This window comes from Microtus pennsylvanicus, chromosome 8 (assembly GCF_037038515.1).
Source record: "Microtus pennsylvanicus isolate mMicPen1 chromosome 8, mMicPen1.hap1, whole genome shotgun sequence".
In the NCBI taxonomy this organism is placed as follows: Eukaryota; Metazoa; Chordata; class Mammalia; order Rodentia; family Cricetidae; genus Microtus; species Microtus pennsylvanicus.
Genome location: NC_134586.1, coordinates 45,697,368 through 45,719,126, shown reverse-complemented (window position 1 = coordinate 45,719,126; position 21,759 = coordinate 45,697,368). Strand labels below are relative to the sequence as shown.

The window sequence follows — 21,759 nt, the reverse complement described above, 5'->3', positions numbered from 1 at the left end:
TTTCCTGAAGCATTTCTTCCTGCATTTGTAGGAAACATTCCTAAAGCGTCCCAGGATATCTCCCTTGGGTGATGCCCCTGAGCTTTGCAGGAATTCTCTGTGTGCTCAACTTACCAGGTAGCGAGGCTGTGGGGCTCTAATTGCCTCTCTTTGCTTTTCCCCATCCTGCTACCCTCAGAAGCAGACTGTATATAATTCACTTAGTTTTTGTTTTGTTTTGTTGTTGATTATTGCTTGCCTCGTGGATATATAAGGTCAGTGCTGAGATCCTTGGTTTCCTAGAGTAATACATATCTTTGTTAACAGGAAGCAGTTCCTAATACTGTTTGAAAGGAAGGAGGGGATTAGGAGTGGGTAGATGGATGGATGGTGGACAGAAAGACATATGGATGAATAGTCTTATTCAGAGTTTGGTGTGGTGGCACACAGAAAACCCAGAATTTCTGGGGAGGAAATGAGAGTACGCCTAGCTTCTGGCCCACCTGGGCTCCACTTTGTTCTAGGAAGAGCATGGGGAGGCTTTACCAATAACTTCAAATACTTGCAGCAGATTTAAAGATAAAACGCTTACTAAAGCCCCCAACCTCCAACCCAACAACTATTAAGAAAATGATGGTTGGGTTTGGTTCTCGAGTGACAGAAGGAAGCCTTTATACTCAGTTTTATTCTACACAGACCTGCAGTTCCTTGTGTCCCAGTGATTAGTTTTTCAGCAACTCTGGCAGAGAGCACGTGCTCTGGGGGCCCCCATCTCACTAAGACATTCAGCTCTGCTCTAAACAACAGTTGCCATGGCCCGTGGAATACCAATAAGGAAAAAGTGGGTTTGCTGGCTATAAAGGCAACACCTGATAAGGGGCAGAAGCAACTGGGAACGTGGGAACAGATGGAAGAGCTGAGAAAGGCATTCTCTCAGAACATGCCAGAGAAACCCGATCCCTCCCTCCAGTTACGAAAGCCATGTGGAGAGTGGCCTGCAGACCCAACAGTTGGCCAACACAGCTGAAATGATGAAATCAAAGGCCGAGCAAAAGTTCAACGAAGCAGGATTTTAGGGAGCCTGTCTTGAACAAAGCTCTCATAGAGCTGCCTGGCGCAGAGGTGGCCTGAATCTTGTCTGTCAAGATGACCACATCAGAAGGGCCCACTTCACCATATACACCCGCAAAATATGCCCCTGATGCTGGCAGCATGCCCTTTAACATGACGTGGAAATGAATATGTACACTATTTGTAATTCCACGAAGGGGCACAGTAGTGGTAACAGTAAAAACTTTATTTGTGGTTTAACTTTTACTGCCCCACTTTCGTAGTTTAATGAACAACCTTAAAAATCTCAAATCAAAAGAGTTAAATGATGGAACACTATTTAGTAAAGAACAGACATTTGCTGGGGCTGTGGATGGCTCAGTAGGTAAAGTGCTTGCTGCATAATCCCGAAGACTTGATGTTGGGCCCCAGCTCCCTCCCTGCTGGTGGGAGGGCAGAAACTGGCAGATTCCAGGGGTTCCCTGACCTGCTGGTCCAGCTGAAATGGTAAGTTCCAGGCTCAGTGAGAATCCATTTCCAAAATCTAGGATGGAGAGCGATGAAAGGGGACACTCAGTGTTGTCCTCTTAAGCTCTACACACATGTAATCCCAGCCCTGGGGAGGCTGAGACAGGAGGCTCATAGTTCATTCAGGGCCGTTCTGAGCTACATAGAAAACTGGAAGCCAGCCTGAGCAATAGGAAGATCTTTACTCTCTATACTTATAAAACAAAGGGAAAATACCTGAAAGTAAAATCAGGGAAATGGATACTATGGCTTCATTGTTATTTAAAATATCCGTAAGTGTGTATAGACATAGGTATATATGTTTATTTATATAAACAGTTGTCATTCATTCAACAATACTTATTGGCTCTTAACTATGTGCCTGACCTTTAATCTAGTACTCAGGAGACAGACAGACACAAGTGGATCTCTTGTGAGTTCAAGGCCAGCCTGGTCTACATAATGAATTCCAGGATAGCTCAAGCTACATATTGGATGCTGTCGCAAAAATTTACTACTCCATTCATTCGTTACAGTGTGAGTTAGTTTTAAGTAGTCATTACAAATTTGGAGAAAGGAAGAATTTTGAGAGAAATGAAAATGACTGAAGAGGCCATATTGAATTGAGATCTGACTTCCTGGCCATGCCACATGTGGACAGATGTGGAGACAATATAATATCTACACTGAACCATTCTGTTGGTTCATTATGCAGAGAGGAGAGAGGGCTGTGGGGCTGTGGAATGTGGTATGGCAGGATACGTGTTAGTTAGGAACAAATTGTTAGCAGTAGTATCGTCATTGTCATTGGCAGTGTTGGGGATTAAGGATTAAACCCAGATCCTCTGTACTTGGCAAATTCTTTACCTCTGATTACATCTCATGCTTAGCTATTGGGTTTTGTTTCATATTGTTTAACCATTCAAATAGCTTAGTAACATGAATCATTAATGCTTCTTTAGTGTACTTCGATAGCCGCTCAGAGTTAATGCGGCCCTTGGTGTTTTTTGTTTGTTTGTTTGGTTGGTTTTTGTTTTAGTTTTTTGAGACAGGGTTTCTCTATGTAACCCTGGCTGACCTGGAACTCACTCCGTAGACCTGGCTGGCCTTGAACTCACAGAGTTCTACTTGCCTCTGCTTCCTCCCAAGTGCTGGGATTAAAAATGTGTACCACCACTGCCCAGCTAGCTCCCTTGGTGTTTTGGAAACAGGGTCTTCCTCACTGTAGCTCAGGCTGACCTTGAATCTGTTATTCACTCATAATGACCCTGAATGAACTTGAGATCATCCCTAAGCCCAGGGTTATAAACACGTATAACCACGCCTAGCTCAATATCTACTTCTTACCCTGTCAACTGTTGGGTTGTTCATACTATTTTATAACAGACGACAGGCACTTGTGTGTTAAGAATGTAGGTTGTTGAGGACCGGAGAGATGGCTCAGTAGCTTAGAATGCTTGGTGCTTTTCCAAAGATCCTGAGTTCCATTCCCAGCTCCCAAATCACAGCTTAAAATATGTGTAACTCAGTTTTGTGGATTCTGATGCCTTCTTCTGTTTCCATGGGTACCAGGCACATAGTGGCGTATAGATATATACATGCAGAAAAATGCACTTACACATAAAATTTTAAAAAGAAAAGAATTTAGGTTGTTTTCCTTTTCATAGCATCTGCAGACCCTCTGCTCACAAAGACATTTGGATGCACCAGAATCATCTTAAAGTTGTGGGCATTTTGAGACCAGTGCTCTGAGTCTGGATATTTTTTTCTGGTTTTGTTGTATGAGACAGAGTCTCACTACATAGCCCTGGCTGTCCTGGAATTCATTATGTAGCTAAGGCTAGCCTAGAACTCGCAGAGATCCCCCTGCTTCTGCCTCCCAAGTGCTGGGATATCAAGCATGTATATCATGCCTGACTGGGTCTTGATATGTTTACATTAACACAAAACATAAATGTGCCAATGATAGCAGGTAAAAGAGTTATATTTTTCTAGCCTGTTTGTTCATCTCCCTTGTGCCCGTGTCCCCTCCTGCATGCCTTTCTCATCACATGGCTTAGGGTCATCCGTGGCCTTGTGAACCAAGTCCTAATATAACCCAAGCAAGTTCTCCTGGTAACAGTGTTTTCCAGAGAGATAGTAACCTGGTCCAGTCAGACTGTTCTGTCCTTGTCCTTCTGTCAATGAGTATGCATGTCCTGCCTCATACTGTCACTTGGTGGCAATGTGTGGCCACTACTGTTCTGCCTCCAGAGTCAAGTACAGAGATCATATCTATTTCTCAAAACTCAGCCCAGCACCCTTAAACTTTCTTAAACTGCCTGTAATTCCTGTTCTGTGGTGCTCTGATACCCTCTGAACTCCACCCCTAGCAACTGCATATACATAGTGCACATAAATTTATATAGGCACACATACCCATGTACATGCACATAAATTTATATAGGCACACATACCCATGTACATGCACACACATACATACACACGTGAAGCCAGCCTAGCTGACTTTAATCACTGGGAGTGTGTGTGTGTGTGTACGTGTACATACATATATACAATTAAATATGACTATTTTAGGTATGTACCTGTGGTTGGTACATACCCATAGTTCTGTTGACTGAGAGGTCAGAAGTGGTGGGAAACGAGCATACCTCACACCCACGTTTGGGCTTCTGAGTACTGTTCTCCAATAGGGCTCCTTGGGGAAGCTGATTGATTCCAGGGCTTAGGGTAAGAAAACACAAAATGCAGCCAGGTGGTGGTGGCTCATGTCTTTAATAACAGCACTTGTGAGGCAGAGGCAGGAGGATCTCTATGAGTTTGAGGCCAGCCTGGTCTACAAAGCAAGATCTAGGACAACCAAGGCTACACAGAGAAACCCTGTCTCGAAAAACCAAAAGGAAGAAAAGGAAGGAAGGAAGGAAGGAAGGAAGGAAGGAAGGAAGGAAGGAAGGAAGGAAGGAAGGAAGGAAAATACAAGATGAGTTTGGAGTGTCATGTGGTACCAGAAAATAAGGATTTATTTTTTCAAATAGAAAGAGGGCTGGGTAGATGGCTTAGCTTGTGTAAAGCATAGGCACCACAGTTCAATCCACAGAACCACATAAGAAAGCTGGGTATGTTTGAAAGTGAAGTCAAGGTGATCCCTGGGGCTCACTGGGCAGACAGCCTACCTGAATAAACAGTTCCAGGCCAAGTGAGAGACTGTGTTTCAGAAAACACAGTGGGTTCCTGGCGAGATGGCTTAGCAGGTGAAAACGCTTGTTGTGCAAACTGATTGTCTTAGTCACTCACTGTTCTAGTGCTATGAGAGACGCAATGACCAAGGTAACTTATAAGAGAAAGCATTTGTTCCAGAACAGCCAGGGCCATTACACAGAGAAGCCCTGCCTTAAAAAAGAAAAGAAGGAAGAAGGAAGGAAGGAAGGAAGGAAGGAAGGAAGGAAGGAAGGAAGGAAGGAAGGAAGGAAGAAAAGGAAGGAAGGAAGGAAGGAAGGAAGGAAGGAAGGAAGGAAGGAAGGAAGGAAGGAAGGAAGGAAACATGTAATTGTTAGCTTGCTTGCTTGCTTGCTTGCAGTGTTAGAGGGTGAGCCCATGACTACCGTGGCAGGAAGCATGGCAGCAGGCATGGTGCCGGAGCAGGAACTGAGATCTACATCTCCATCTGCAAGTTGGAGGCAGAGAAAGGGAACCCTCAGATCCACCCCATGACACATCTCCTCTAACAAGGCCACACCTCCTAATTCTTCCCAAATAGTCCACCAACTGGGAAGCAAACATTCAAATATATGAGCGTTGGGGACCATTCTCATTCAGACCACCACACTGATCATCTTAGTTTAATCCCCGGAACCCTAACTGGAAAGAGAGAACGGGCTCCTGAAAGTTGAACTCTGACCTCCACAGAGGTGCGGCACACACACACATACAAACATGCCACACGTGGGGTTCACTTCAGTGGGCTCACTAAAAATACTAGAAGATGCAGGTATTCTTACCTCATCTGGGATATATGACACTCTGTTTTCCAGACTGTGCTTGCTGCTGCCACCAAGGACTACCAGCAAGGATGGCTCTGTGACTTGACAGATCCCAAGACAAATAGGAAAGTAGGGATTTTACTGAATGTGCAATGCTTCCGTGCAATCATAAAGTCAAACTGTTGCTAAGTCAGGGGCCATCTATACTGTGTTACAGACACCCTTTCAGTAAAATAATTTCCATGCTGATAAGAATAAATAATGGAGTGGGTAAATAAACACAAAAAAAATAATAATTCTTCCATACAGGAGAGTTGCAGTTAATACATGCAGAAAGAATGAGGGAGGAGACATGTGATAGCATAACAGTGAATGTTTGTGACCCTAGCACTTGGGAAGCGGAGGCAAGAGGGTCTTGCCATGTAGCCTGGGCTACATGGAATGGGAATGTGTGTGGGAACGGGAGTTGGGGTGAGAGGTCATCTTTGAACGCCCCAGTTAGAATTACTGGAGGAAGGTCTAACCTGTGAGTGCTGAAATGGAGGTTGGGAAATTTAATCAAAGTGAGATACTTCTGTGGTTTGAAAGAATCTTCTCCAGAATACTTAGGGGAAAAGAATACGTTGGCTGGAGAATATTGACGGTCACCACTTTGTCCAGGAGGCTAAGACTAGAACTTGTCACCATTGTGTGACCAGTTCTCCTGATCTGTATAGCTTCATTTAATCATGAAAACACCCAGACTCCCACACCGGAGGCCTGGGTTCAGACTCATCAACCGGTACTCTTCCAAGAAGTGAGATCTCTCAGATCTCCATATTAAACACGTGGCATAAAGCAAATGTTATTTTAGATGACGAAAAGTTAATAAAGCTGTCCATTCTTTCCTGGTTTTATGGGATAGTTGATTGAATAGCATCTGCCATATAAATGGTCGTAATCAGTTTAATTATTTAGTTAGACCATTGTTATTTTATGTGCTGAACTGCTGGGCTCTTGCATCTGTGACAGAGGTTGTCAGTCATCCATGCAAACAGTCGCATGTGTGTGCCTAGCTTCCAGTCTTTGCTCAATAACTATTGTCTCTGTAGCTGCCCGGGTCATCCTCATATCCCAGCTGCAGCCAGCGAGCTTTCTGCGGAATCACACAGGCAGAAGGCTTGGGACACGCTCCCTGGGGTCTTCCACCAGGGAAAGCCCAGATGGAGGCAGGGGTAGCTTAGCGGAGGCTGTCCCTCCCTGCACCTGTGCCTGTCTTGGCAATGGTGATTGTGTCAGCTTGGGCAAGGTATTTGACCTGAAGGTGCATATACTCCAGGAATGACTGGTGCTTCCAAGAGGGAATAGGATGGGCTCCTGTTGTCCTTGGGTGATCTCTGAATAACTCCCCAGATGACATTTGGATAAAGAAAACTGTATTTTAGTTGGGAAAAAAATGGAGGTGAGGTGTGGAAAGAACATAGGCGAGAGGAAGGACCGGGAGCCGTGTGGAGCATTGGCTTCCAGGTGCGATGCTGCTGCTGCACCCTTGAGCTCCCAGCAGTCTGATAAGATGCACAGACTGGGCCTCTCGTGGAGTCCCATCACCTCTCCCATGAGGCTTTACACTGGTTAATGGTTGATGGGGGGAAGGAAAGACATGTTTTCAGAGCTGTAGACCATGTTCAGGGTGCATTCTCCCATAAACAAGCCCTCACCCATGCTCCTATAAAGCACCCTAGTGAGGCTCATTAGGTCGGAAACAAAAAGCCATCAAACTAGAAGGGAAGCGGGTTGGGAAGAGTAAGGGATCAGCAGGAGTGCGAGGGGGTGGACAGGAGAGGGTTAAGGGTGAAAATGATCTAAATATATTATGTACATATACAAAATATCATGATGAAACCCAGTGTTATGTAAAAGTAATATATGCTAACAAAACATTTTTTTCCTTCTTTTTTTTTTGTTTTTTTTTTTTTTTGTTTTTCGAGACAGGGTTTCTCTGTGGTTTTGGAGCCTGTCCTGGAACTAGCTCTTGTAGACCAGGCTGGTCTCGAACTCACAGAGATCCTCCTGCCTCTGCCTCCCGAGTGCTGGGATTAAACGCGTGCGCCACCACCGCCCGGCTCTAACAAAACATTTTAAATGACATGCCTATAAGCTCAGGATTGGGGAAGCAAAAGCAGGTAGATCTTTATAAGTTTGGGGCCCTGTCTCAAAAACCAAACCAAACCAAACCAACCAACCGAGTAAAAAACTGTAAAAAACAAAACCATTTTAAATGAAGACACAAGGGAATGCACTGGTGTCCTTAGAGACACAGCTGTCCGTCAGCAGAGGCTGGTGGGTTCAGGCACAGGCCCATGCAGCAGAACAGTATTCTGTACGGCAGGTATACCTGCAGCTTTCCTTCAAGACTCTGAGTCCAATATGCTTCCTATTACTGAGCCTGTCTCTGTTCTATAATCTGTCTTGAAGCATATTTACAGAAAAATTGAGACCCGCAAGATGGCTCAGTGAATAAACTCTTGCTGCCAGGCCTGATGACCTGAGTTTGACCTCTGGGAACCACATGTTGGAAAGAAAGAAGCAGCTCCTGCAAGTTGCCCTCTGACCTTCACATGCATGCCATGGTATATGTGTGTGCATGCAAACACCAAAGGAAATAATAAAAATAGATTGAGATGGGGCTGGAGAGAAGGCTCAGCCATTAACAACCCTGGTTGATTTTCCAGAGGACTCAGATTTGATCCCTAGTACTGCATGGCAGCTCACAACCATCTCTAACTTCAGTTCCAATGGATCCAATGCCCTTCTCTGATGTCCATGGGCATCCAGCATTATATATATATATATATGCTCATTTTATTTTACTTATATATAGGCAAAATACCTATATTCATTGTATTTTACTTGTTACGTAAAACATATATGTGTGTATATATAAATTTATGTGTATATAAAGTAAAATAAAATGAATTTATAGAAAGCAATGATGAAGTTGTCATTTGCATCTTAAATAAATAAAGTTGTAGTGGCTCCGAGACAGTTTAGCAGGAGCACTGCCCCAGTGCCTGGACTTCAGGCGCTCCTCCAGTCTGGCTCCCATGGGCTTCTGTTCTAATGGAGGGAGAAAGCAATTTAAGAAAAGGCTACTGTTGAAGAGGGGTAGGAGAAAGGAACTCGTGGGATGTGATGAAGGATGCATGGAGGGAAAGAAGAGGGGGCCTCCACAAGGGCTTTCTGAGAAGGGCTATTTCAGAGCTGAGACCTGAGGCCAGGGAAGCTGTTGTGACTTGTGTTTGGTTGGTTTTTATCAACACGAGCTAGTTACCTGGGAAGAGGAACCTGAATTGAGAAAATGCCCCACACTGGCCTGTGGACAAGCCTGTAGGACATCTTCTTGATTGATGATTGATGTGGAAGGGCTCAGCTTCCTATGGGCCATGGCACCCTGGGCAGGTGATCGTGAATGTATAAGAAAACTTTCTCTGTGTCTGGAACTGAGGCTCCCTGGAGCACACATGGTTATCATCAGTGTGGATGGAGAAGACCGCGGCAGTACTGTTGACTGAGTGACCTCAGGCACAGCTACAGAACTGGTGGAACGCCCCACCCATCAACTGCAGAGCAAACATGTGTTAAAAACCTACAGGGAACATTTGCAGAGATAGACCATATGCTGGGCCATAAAACAAGCCTTGGTAAATTGAAGTCATGCAGTGCGTTCCCTGACTACACGGGAATTAAATGAGAAGTGGATGCAAAAAGATCTGGTAACTTCCAAATACTTGGTAATTAAATACAGCCATTGGAAAGCCCCACTGGGTCAACATGAAATCACATGCAAGCTAAAAGTCCCCGTGGCTGTTGTGAGGAGTGGGTTAGGCAGCTACGAAGGATGTCACAGATTCCTGGGGGACCATCGCGGTGCTGGTGTTGGGCAGAAAGTGGAGAGGAGGAGACATGAGCTGATCCAGCTGTTTTGAATTAAGCTAGTCAGATTTTTAACAGACACACACACTAACATTTGTACCCAGTTGTGCTGGGACAATCACTCCCCAGCTGGAGCAGGATAAACCTGACAGAGAGCCAGCCTGTTCCCGATAACCAGGCTGGCTGGCTTTGACTAGGCTCCACTGAACACATAGCATATGTTTCTTCCTCTCGCTTTTCCTTTTTTTTTTAAAGATTTATTTACATGTGTATGTGTGTCATGTGTGCAGGTGCCCACGGAGTCCAGAAAGGTCTTCAGATGCCCTGAAGCTGGAGTTACAGGTGATTGTACACCACCCAACTTGAATGCTGGAAACTGAACTTGGGTTCTTTGGAAGAGCAAGAGTAATCTTGCCTGCTGAGCGATCTCTCCTGCACCCTTAGCACGTTTTTTCTGAGCTAGGTCACAGATAGTAGCCATCCAAGTTGGGGCAGTGGGTGGGCTGAGCAGCACCGGGAACAAATGGATTTTGTGTGACACCCTACTTCTCTTAAGAAAGAAAAAAAGCCTCTCATCTAGTGTTCATTAATTTCCATAAAGCAATCAGAATGTACTTTTGGTAAATATTACTCTTCCCATTATAACATTACCAGCAATGGTCCTCTTCAAGGCAATGCCAGCAGAATTGCAGGCCTCCAGAGATGAGTATTGCAGTCACTTTGTATTTTGTTTTTACGGGTTAACAGTGAGAAGGCTCAGTGCTTGTTTCCAGCCAAGATAACCTGTGCACTGTGATATTAGAAAGGTTCTCAAACCTCCTTGCTTCTTTCTCGACTCTGATGACATAAAATGCTTTCTGTGCTTGGCATCTGTCTGGCTATGCCATGGGCACTGATGTGAACCATAACTAATTGCACTGGTTATTTTAGCCAGAAGGACAGGTTTCTGCTAACAAAGTTATTGCTTATTATTTAGCTGCTATGTGAGCACCTCATGTGATCAGTTAGTGCTGTGACACCTGCTTTTACAGATGGGGGAGCAGAGGCCTCAGAGTGGGTGCCAAAACTCCAACTCAGGATATGCTATACTCAAGGTCCTTCTGTGAGGTTTCTCTCCCCTCTGAGAGGTGTCCTTGTATGTTCCTTTTGACATATAATCTACCTATCAGAGAGCATACTGAAAACCTCTATGCTCAGCTTAACCTGGGCACTTCCCATTGAAGTCAAGTGCTGGCTAGCTCTGTCCCTTCAGGTGAGGAGGGGCCATGGTGAATGTGAGGGTTACTGTTGTCAACAGAATCCAGAATGACCTAGTAGATAGATCACTAGGTATGCTTGTAGGATGTTTGTTATCTTGATTATGTTGACTGACTGGAAAAACCAGAGATAGCCTTCCCTGGGGCTGGGATCTTAGACCACGGAAGGAGACCATGAGCTTTGACTGTTTCTGTTTGGTTTTTTTTTTCCTTTTTTATTTTATTTATTTATTTATTTATTCTGTTTGGTTTTTGTGGATGCAGTGTGACTTGCTGCTTCAAGCTCCCACAACTGTGACTTCCCTGCCACGAGGGACAAACTGGAAGCCAGAATAAACCATTTCTCTGTTAAGTTGCTTCGGTCATGTAACACCCGATTCTGTGTTACACCCTCGGTACAGTTCGCTCACCTTTGTACGCGTGTCGGGCAAGGGCCTGGAGATTGAAAGAGCACACAAGGAGGCCAGGGTCATTCAAAAGGAGCTCAGCCGAAGGCCTGCGGGTTTATTCAGACTAGGGGGAGTCCTTATCTACCTAACTACTGCACAAGGACCTCTGCCCAGGCAGGTTGGAAATTACCATATCAACAATAGAGTCAATGCCCTACAGCTAATCACCAGGAGGGCAGGGGAAGCTTAGGAACTAACGGAATGCTTTGTCAGCTGACCAGAAACTGTCCTCGAGATGCACCCCAGGAACAAGGGCAGACCAGGGCCCTACACGGTCAGGGTATTTTTTCCCTTTGCAGCAGGAAAAGAAAGTAAGCCAGGTATGGTGTTGCATGGCAGGAGGATCTGTTGGAGTTCAAACCCAGCCTGCTGCAGTGAGTTCCAGGCTAACCACTACTAGGGAGTGAGATGAGGAGGAGGAAGAGGAGGGGGAGAATGGCACTTGGCTTTGGCACCGATGCCTCTGAGGAACCGCAGGGCGATACAGATCACTCTCGGTTTACATGGTGTGGAGGCCTGGAAATGCAGGCCCATTTCCACCTTGTCTGACGGTCAGAGAGTTTGGAGATTGACAAACATAGTTGCACATCCCAACTCAGGAGGTGATTGTGTGGTTTTCTGAAAATTAAGATAAGTCCATGCCATCCTGACAGGTGGTCAAGATATGCAAATGTACTTTTTTGGTAACTATGAGGTCACCTGGGGAAGGGCGGTCTATAGGATACAGTGATCTAGAGTACCTTTGCTACCTAGGCAACAGAATGCTAATAATTTAATGTCTCAGAGTGATAAAACAATTGTGTGAGTCAAACGCGGGCAGATTTCAAGATCTCAGTAATCCCTGGAATACTCTCCCAATATTTTCTATGGTTTCTGTCTTACTATTTCTATGAGTCTTCATAGTCTTTGCTTATATTTCTTCAATTCCCACGCCCCTACCCTGTCAAGAGGTGATTTTGTGGTTTTCCATCACTTGAGTGAGAATATCTGGAGCTATCCTTGACTTTCTCTCACTTTTCACGCTCAGTCCATCTGCCGTCCCTGTGGGTCCTGTCTTCAGGCGGCTTTCAGGGTTGGACCACTTCTCACTCCCTGGGCTGTAGTCGCCAGAGTCGGTGCACTCTCAAACCACATCTCAACCTCAGCAGATGATCAGACAGGATGGAGCCCCTCGGGGAAAAGCCCTCTAACAGTCTGGTCTCAGCAGATGATCAGACAGGGATGGAGCCCCTCAGGGAAAAGCCCTCTAACAGTCTGGTCTCAGCAGATGATCAGACAGGGATGGAGCCCCTCGGGGAAAAGCCCTCCAGTGGCTACCATTGCCGAGTCCAAACAAGAGTGTCATCAGCCCTAAACAGCCAGCCCTGGCCACCTCTCTCTTCATCTTGCGCCCTTCCCATCGCTGCGGTGTCCAGCCATGTGGTCTCTTGCTATTAGCGTGCCAGACATATACCTGTCCTGTCTTATGTGCCCAAAGTGAACCTGTTCCTAGCTGTGCAGTTTTCGGTCACAAGCTCCTACCGAGCTTGTGGTGCATCTGCCACTAGGCTGACCCTCTGGATTCTATTCTGGGACCCACAAAGTGTGGAGTAGCACACACCTATCACCTCAGAACTCAGGAGGCTGGAGTCTTGTGAGTTTGGGACCACTATGGGCTATGTAGTGAAACCCTGCCTTAAATAAACACACACTGTAAACTCCCCGGTGTTTTTCACCTGTTTGCACACTATATAATCAGTGATTTTATCTTCTTGCTGCCTCTTATAGGCAGAGATATTTGTCTGACTGAGCCATGTCTGGCACCTAGGGGAACTTCCATAAATATTTATTCCGTTGGACTGAGAATACTACCAGTGTCTGTTACCAAGAACACCACTCTTTGCCCTACAGGAAGGTAGACATCTGGATATTTCTTTAATCTCTTCGTTTTGAAGAAACTGTGAGCAGTGTTGGCAAGATGTGTCAGTGGTAAATAAATGCATCTGCCACTAGGCTGACCCTTCTGAATTCTATTCTGGGACCCACAGAGTGACAGAATGAACTCCCGAAAATAGCCTTCTGACTTCTCCATGTGTGCTGCAGCATGAGTACACCCACACATCCAGCATGTGCACACGTTCACAGACACACACACACACACACACACACACACACTATTACTGCTACTGCTGCTGCTACTACTGCCACCACCAAATAGCAATAGTAATAATAATAGTAAATAAATAAATAACTGTAAAACCTTTAAACAATCTGAGACAGGGCCTCACTGTGTAGGGCTAGCTGGCCTGGACTCCCTATGTAGACCAGGCTGGACTCAAACTCCCGAAGATTAGCCTGTCTCTGCCTCACTAGTTCTGGGATTAAAGTTATGCCTGGCTAAAGTAATTTATTTGTTAAGCCAGACAAATGGGGCTAGAGAGACGCCTCAGTGGCTAAGAGTACTTGCTGGTTTTCCGAAGGGCCCAGATTCTATTCCCAGCACATACATGGTGGTTCACAACATATGTAGCTACAGTTTCAGGAGATCTATCGCTGTCCTCTGACCTCCACAGGCACCAGGCACACATGTGGTGTACCTACATATAAGCAGTCAAACTACTCATAAACATAAGATAATGATATACTTTTTAAGAAGTAGGCAAATAATTTCAAACTTTTAAAAGTATCAGGACCGGCCCACTGAGGAGAAAAGTATGGACTGGGGAAAGAACTAGACAAGAGACAGAAGATAGAGCGGGGAGGGCTTCCAGCGAATAGTGTAGCACAAAGCAAAAGGCCCTGAGTTTATTACTCTCAGGCCTTATGTGCCCCAAACAAAAGGAGAGGGCACAAGACTTCCATGATACAAAGAACAAGCAAGGGTAATTACCTCCTTACACCTCAAAACACCTGGTAGGCATGCCCTAAGTCAAACATTCTGTTGGCTGGCCTTTGAAGAGTAAGGCATCCAGGAGCCACACCCTTGGTCAATCATCTTCCTGTTCATTCTTGAGGAGCAAGGACAGGTAGGTCTGAACTCTCTGACTTTTAGTCAAGATGGAATGATTTCAAAACTGTGGGTTCTCACATGAAAGTCCCTTTGTGCCAAAATTGTTAAAAATGATAAGGCTTTGGACTGAATTTGACTCACATGACCCTATTTTGCCGCTTTCAGATTATGTTCAACTGACTTTGCAGCCTATCATAGTTTATTTTCTGTTGCTATGACAGAATGGCATAGACTGGGGAACTTAACAAGAACAGTGGCAGATGAGCTCTTGCCTACTATTGCCCATGAGACCTTAAGTTCAATTCTCAGCACCACAAAAACTAAGCCAAACAAAACAGAGGTTTATTTTGGTTTATAAATCTGGCGGTTCAGAAATGCAAGAGTGATGTGGGAATCCCCTCTGTGTGCTGTGATTACCATTAATGAATAAAGAAACTGCCTTGGCCTGTTGATAGGACAGAACTTAGGTAGGCGGGGAAAACTAAATAGCATGCTGGGAGAAAAGAGGCAGAGGCAGAGAGAAGCCATGTAGTCCTGGGGTGGAGATAGACATGGTAAGCCACAGCCTTGTGGTGATACACAGATTAATAGAAATGTGTTAAATTAAGATGTAAGGGGGGCTGGAGAGATGGCTCAGTGGTTAAGAGCACTGACTGCTCTTCCAGAGGTCCTGAGTTCAATTCCCAGCAACCACATGGTGGCTGACAGCCATCTATAATGAGACCTGGCGCCCCCTTCTGGCTTGTGGGCACACATGGAAGGAATGCTGTATACATAATAAATAAATAAATATTTAAAAAAAAAAAAAAAATTAAGATGTAAGAGTTAGTCAGTAAGAAGCTAGAGCTAATGGGCCAAGCAGTGCTTTAATTAATACAGTTTCTGTGTGATTATTTTGGTCTGGGTGGCCAGGATAAACAAGTGGTTCCTTGGAACATAAGAGCCTAGCACTAATGTCTGTTCAGCTTCCAGTGAAGGCAAGGGCTACATCACAATCTGGCAGATCCAGAAACATCAAGAGAGCATGAAGTGGGAAAGGGAGAAGGATGGACTTGCTTTGCCATTCATCATCTTCTCTCAGGAAAGACTCAGATCTCTGCTGGTGACCAAATCATCTTAAAGTCCTATCACCTTGAAATACTATCATCCGAGGGAGGAGATTTCAACATGAGTTATTAAGCAGGAAACCAAATTCTAATAGGATACTTTATCTCCATTCTTAAATTTATTCTTTTTCCTCATTGTCCCTTAGTTCTAACTCTTAAAATATATGTCTTCATATATGTATGTGTGTATGTATATGTGTGTGCATGTGTGTATAAATATATGTGTCTGTGTATATGTATATATGTGTGTGTATGTTTGTGTATATATGTATGTGCATGTATATATGTGTGTATATATGTGTATATATATGTGTGTGTGTTTTTTTATATATATTTTTGGTGTTTATTTTTTTTTAGTTGTTGAAAAAGAAAAAAAATTTCCACCTCCTCCCCATTTCCCATTTCCCTTCCCCTACTCCCACACATTGCCCCCTCCCCCCACTCCCCTCCCCCTCTCTCCCTTCCCCCCACTCCATTCCCCCTCCTTCTCGATAATTAAGAGCAGTCCAGATTCCCTGCCCTGCGGGAAGTCCAAGGTCCTCCCACTTCTATCCAGGTCCAGGAAGGTGAGCATCCAAACAGGCTAGGCTCCCACAAAGTCAGTTAATGTATTAGGATCGAAACCTAGTGCCATTGTCCTTGGCTTCTCATCAGCCTTCATTGTCCGCCACGTTCAGAAAGTCCGTTTTCATCCCATGCTTCTTCAGTCCCAGTCCCACTGGCCTTGGTGAGCTCCCAATAGATCAGTTCCACTGTCACAGTGGGTGGGTGCACCCCTTGCGGTCCTGACTTCCTTGCTCATGTTCTCCTTCCTTCTGCTCCTCATTTGAATCTTAAGAGCTCAGTCTGGTGCTCCAATTTGGGTCTCTGTCTCTATCTCGATCCATCGCCAGATGAAGGTTCTAAGGTGATATGCAAGATATTCATCAGTATGGCTATAGGATAGGGTCGTTTCAGGTTCCCTCTCCTCAGTTGCCCAAGGTACTAGCTGCGGACATCTCCCTGGACACCTGCTAGCCCCTCTAGAGTCAAGTCTCTTGCCAACCCTAAGATGGCTCCCTTAATTAGGATATATTTCTCTGCTCCCGTATCTACCCTTTCTTTATCCCAACCATCCCATTCCCCCAAGCTCCCCCCATCTTCCCCTTCTCACGTTTCTCACCCCATTTCCCCTTAGCCCCATGCTACCTCACCCCCAAGTTCCCAGTTTTTGCCCGGCAATCTTGTCTACTTCCCATATCCAGGCGGATGACTATATGATTTTCTTTGGGTTCACCTTCTTATTTAGCTTCTCTAGGATCACAAATTATATGCTCAATGGTGCTAGCAGAACTGGTTGTCAACCTGTAGAAGAATGAAAATAGATCCATATCTATCGCCATGCACAAAACTCAAGTCCAAATGGATTAAAGGCCTCAATATCAGGCTAAACACACTGAACCTGATAGAAGAGAAAGTGGGAAGTACTCTACAACATATGGGCACAGGAGATCACTTCCTACGTATGTCCCCAACAGCACAGACATTAAGGACAACATTGAATAAATGGGACCTCCTGGAACTGAGAAGCTTCTGTAAAGCAAAGGACACTGTCACTAAGACAAAAAGGCAACCCGCTGACTGAGAGAAGATCTTCACCAACCCTGCAACAGACAAAGGTCTGATCTCCAAAATATATAAAGAACTCAAGAAACTAGACTTTAAAATGCTAATTAACCCAATTAAAAAATGGGGCACTGAACTGAACAGAGAATTCTCAACAGAAGAATTTCAAATGGCCAAAAGACACTTAAGGTCATGCTCAACCTCCTTGGTGATCAGGGAAATGCAAATTAAAACAACTTTGAGATACCACCTTACACCTGTCAGAATGGCTAAAATCAAAAACACCAATGATAGCCTTTACTGGAGAGGTTGTGGAGTAATAGGCACACCCATCCATTGCTGGTGGGAATGCAAACTTGTGCAACCACTTTGGAAATCAGTATGGCGGTTTCTCAGGAAATTTGGGATCAACCTACCCCAAGATCCAGTAATACCACTCTTGGGAATATACCCAAGAGATGCCCTATCATATGACAAAAGCATTTGTTCAACTATGTTCATAGCAGCATTATTTGTAATAGCCAGAACCTGGAAACAACCTAGATGCTCTTCAATGGAAGAATGGATGAAGAAAGTGTGGAATATATACATATTAGAGTACTACTCAGCGGTAAAAAAACAATGACTTCTTGAATTTTGCATGCAAATGGATGGCAATAGAAAACACTATCCTTAGTGAGGTATCCCAGACCCCAAAAGATGAACATGGGATATACTCACTCATAATTGGTTTGTAGCCATAAATAAAGGACATTGAGTATATTGGTTTTTTGAGACTGGGTTTCTCTGTGTCGGTTTGGAGCCTGTCTTGGAACTAGCTCTTGTAGACCAGGCTGGCCTCCAACTCACAGAAATCCACCTGCTTCTGCCCCCCAAATGCTGGGATAAAAGGTGCGCCCCACCACCACCGCCAGGCCAAACCATATTTTTGAATCAAATAAATAGTTACTGTTAGAAGGGAAGAGCAGGGCTTGTCATGGGGTACAGCTGGTAGGGGCATGCACTGCTAAGCCTGATGACCTGGTTCAGTCCTCAGAATCTCATGGTTGAAGGAGAGACTTGACTTCAGCAAGTTGTCCTTTGACCTGTCTTTCTCCTTTTCCTCAACTAAATAAATAAACAGAATGTAATTTTTTAAAGATTTTTTTTTTAAAAAAAGAGAGGAATGCTATCAATTATTAGAATTTCCACGAAAACCAAAGTGCACAAACGAAATGTAGTTTTGTCTATAACAGTAAACAGATATGTGACATAGTAAGATGTCATATTACACCGTCTTCATCCTGGCCGGGCACAGCGCTGCATTTGGGAGGCGGAAGCCAGAGAAGCTCAAGTTGGAGACCATCGTGGCCTGTGTAGTAAGATCTGTGTCAGAAGCTAAAGCCGCCATGGAATAGAGAACTCTCTGCGTGTGAATTCCCGCCCAGCACATCAGCTCTCCCTCTTGACAGTCCTGCGCGGTGTAACACCCCTCTGCTTTAGCTTTTCCTTTCTTGGCCCTCCCTCCAATCTGGTTTTTTTTCCTTTGTTTTGTTTTGATGAGGGCTGATTACTGCACTTTATATTTCAGAAGTATTAATATATCCATGATTAAAGACCAGGAAAAACAATGAAATCATCCCAGTCATGAACTTCAGTTTGCTAGTATATTTCTAGAGATGCATAGCTAATTATAAGGTTGGTAGAACTTGCCTTATCAGGTTTTGCTCTTTAACCCCCTTTATTCTAATTCTAAGATTTTAAATTAGTTGGTTTTTTTTTTCCCAACACTATGCAGTGTCATGTTCCCTTAGACGCTTCTGGCGAACAACTTCATCTTATTCTCGCCTTATTTGTCTTAGACTTAGAATACTTTTTTGTTCTTCAGCTTTCCTTCCCTGTGAGGGAGATAAAACATAATTCCCCCCTTAATCCTCTTAAGTCTGTAGTTGAGTCAGAGTTCTGACACAGGAGAGTCATAAGAGAAGGAAGTTTATCAGCACGTGACACACACACCACATGGGAGAACACACAGGTGACCAGGGCAGGAGCCTGACTTATTTAATTACCTAACTGGGAACCAGAAATTTCATTACAATATTTGCCGTAGTCTCTCTTCTGTTGCCGTGAAGAGACCACTATGACCAAAGCAGCTCTCTAAAAGAAAGCATATAATTGGAGATTTGCTTACAGTTCAGAGGTTTAGTCCCTGATCATCATGGCTGGGAGCATGGCAGTAGGCATGGCAGGCGTGGTGCTGGAGAAGTAGCTGAGAGATACATCCTGATCTTCAGGCAGAAAGACACTGGGCTTGGCATGGGCTTTTGAAACCTCAAAGTCCACCCCCCCCCAGTGACACACTTCCTCCACCAAGGCCACACCTCCTTCTACTCCTAATCCTTTCAGGCAGTGCCACTCTCTGGTGACTAAGCTTCAAATATTTGAGCCATTCTTACTCAAACGACCATATTATTTATTTGGCTAGAGAGAGAAAGAGAAAGAGAGAGAGAGAGAGAGAGAGAGAGAGACAGAGAGAGAGAGACAGAGAGAGAGAGAGACAGGTACATGTGTCAAAACTCAAATGACAGGACAAATTGCAGGGCCTTGGTTCTCTTCTTCTACTCTATGGGTCTCTGGGATTGAACTCCGGTCATCAGGCTTCCAGAAAATGCCTTTACCCACTGCGCCATCCCGCCAGCCCTTTGAGAATAATAAATATCAAAGCAATGACAAGACAAAGAAAAGCAGCTGCAGGCTTCCAGAAGACGTGTAGGGGAAAGGCTGGCTGAGCAAAGGCTGCAGAGTCTCAGTTCCTGAGCTGATGAGGACTTGGGAAGAGAATGTACCTCCTCTCTCTGGGTAGGAACTGGTGGGGGAAGATGAAAAGGGTCTCTGTTTTTGTGTGTCTATGGTCTATGTCCTGTTTCTAGGAAAGCAGAGAGGGAGGCAGATAGCTCTCCTGGGTCCTGTCTTCAGCTGAATAGTTCATCATTTTTGGAGCAGGTGTGTTCTGGTTTCCTTCCCGCGTAAAACTAGATGAGCAGAACATGAAGCCCCTGAAAGGCCTTGGGGGTGCGTAAGACACCATGGTCCTAATTATACATACCACAATTCGTATCCCAACATGTTTCTTAATAGTTTTGTAGAAAGCTTTTTACCCTTTCTCCACAGTACACTAGAATTGTAAATTTCTGAATGACGACTGTAGGCTGTGCCAACCCGTGACAAGCTTTACCTTCCCATAGAAAGAGGAAAAGCAAGGAGAATGTGTGGCAGTTTTGATTGTTTGTTTGTTTTGAGACAGGGTTTCTCGGTGTAGCTGTGACCATCTTGGAACTAGCTCTGTAGACCAGGGCTAGCCTCCGACTCAGAGATCCCCCTGCTTCTGCTTCCAGAATGCTGGGATTAAAGGTATTTATCACCACTTCCAGCTGTGTGATAGAGGTTTAAAAAAAATGGTTTATAAGCTCAATTGCAGAATCACAATTCTGAATGAACTCAAGACCTTTGAGTTTTTCAGGGAGTCAGGAGGACATTTTTTTAATGGTAGATAGCTGTTGTTTTTAATTTCATACACTAATTTATAAAAGCTGTTGCTCCAATAGATGAGCAAAGAGAGAGACTGGAGCTAGCTGAGTAGGTGTTGAAATACCTCCAGGCTGAAATCCCCACGAAACTGGATTATATGGTACACATGTTCACATTGTTAAGTTCTGGGGATCCAGATGAGTACAGATGAGTACGAGACACAGCTGACTGGTTGCCTTGAACAACAGAAATATGTATTCCCACAGTTTTCATTGGGAAGTGTCTGAGACGTGGATGCCAGCAGGGTGGGGTCGGGGAAAAGGTTCTCTCCCTGTCATGCACCACAGCCACCTTCTCACTGTGTCTAATGCGGCAGCGAGAGGAGGGCCCTTCCTGAGGCCTGCTGTCAAAAGGGCACTTGTGCTGTTACGATGGCATCCTTATGACCCCAGTAAACCTCGTGGTCCTCCAAAACCATATCTCCATTTGGGTGCCGGAGCTTTACTATGTGAAATTGTACATATACCCACACACACATTTAGTTCATAGCATGTACAGTTACAGTGAGGACTCAGGAAAAGTTAACTCTTCCCTTGATTAAATTATTCCTAAGTTCCGGGAACAATGACAAAATGAGGCAAGTGGCATCACTGCTAACTCAAGCTTTAAAGTCTTACACTCCAGGGCTTAGCCCTGGAAGCTGAGGTAGGGGTGCAGGGGACAGTCCTTCACCTGGGGAGACTAACCGGAAAGATGTCTGGAATGCCTGGTGGGAAATAGAAGCCTATGGTTTTTTAAAACTCAAAGCAAGACTATTCTTTGGCATCCAGCAATGATACGAAATTCCACCTCCATGAGGTGCAGATCACAACCACTCTTGTTCATGTACAAGTTGTCATTGTTGCTCCCAGGATGCAGCAGCAGGGCCAACTGGCTACAACGGAGCCCGAAGTATGCACCATCTGGCCTCTACTGGGGAAGCTTGTCAAGCCCGGATCTACTAACAAAGCCATAGGCTGAAAATACCATCTTAGAAAGATATAGAGCTGTCTCCTAGAATAGAGCCCTCACCCCTGAGCTAGAGGAAGGCCTGGAGATCATCTATATCAAATTGTCAATCCCTGATTGTTCCAACAAAGAACTAACAGGGAAAGACAAGTGGGTTTCTTGTAGGAAGGAAGAACGAGCAAACAGAAAAAGAGCTACAGTGTTCAGTTGATGTTTCCAGTTTGATCTCGTTGAAAGTCTAGTCAATATACAACTAGACCGGGTTGGGCTGTTGGGCCAGTCTAGTGCCAGGTTTATCTGCTGTTAAGTCTTCACTTGACTGACACTTACCCTCGGGTGAAAGTGGAAGGGAGGAAAGGGGGCTAATAGTGGTACCTCTTGTGGAATCCAGCATTGGTCAGTAAGTATCAG

General features: G+C 44.7%; 1 protein-coding gene across 1 annotated transcript in view; it reads left to right on the top strand.

The window, feature by feature from the left end:
* Gxylt2 (glucoside xylosyltransferase 2) overlaps positions 1–21,759 on the top strand; it is a 107,193-nt gene that overhangs the window by 64,442 nt on the left and 20,992 nt on the right. The window lies entirely within an intron of this gene.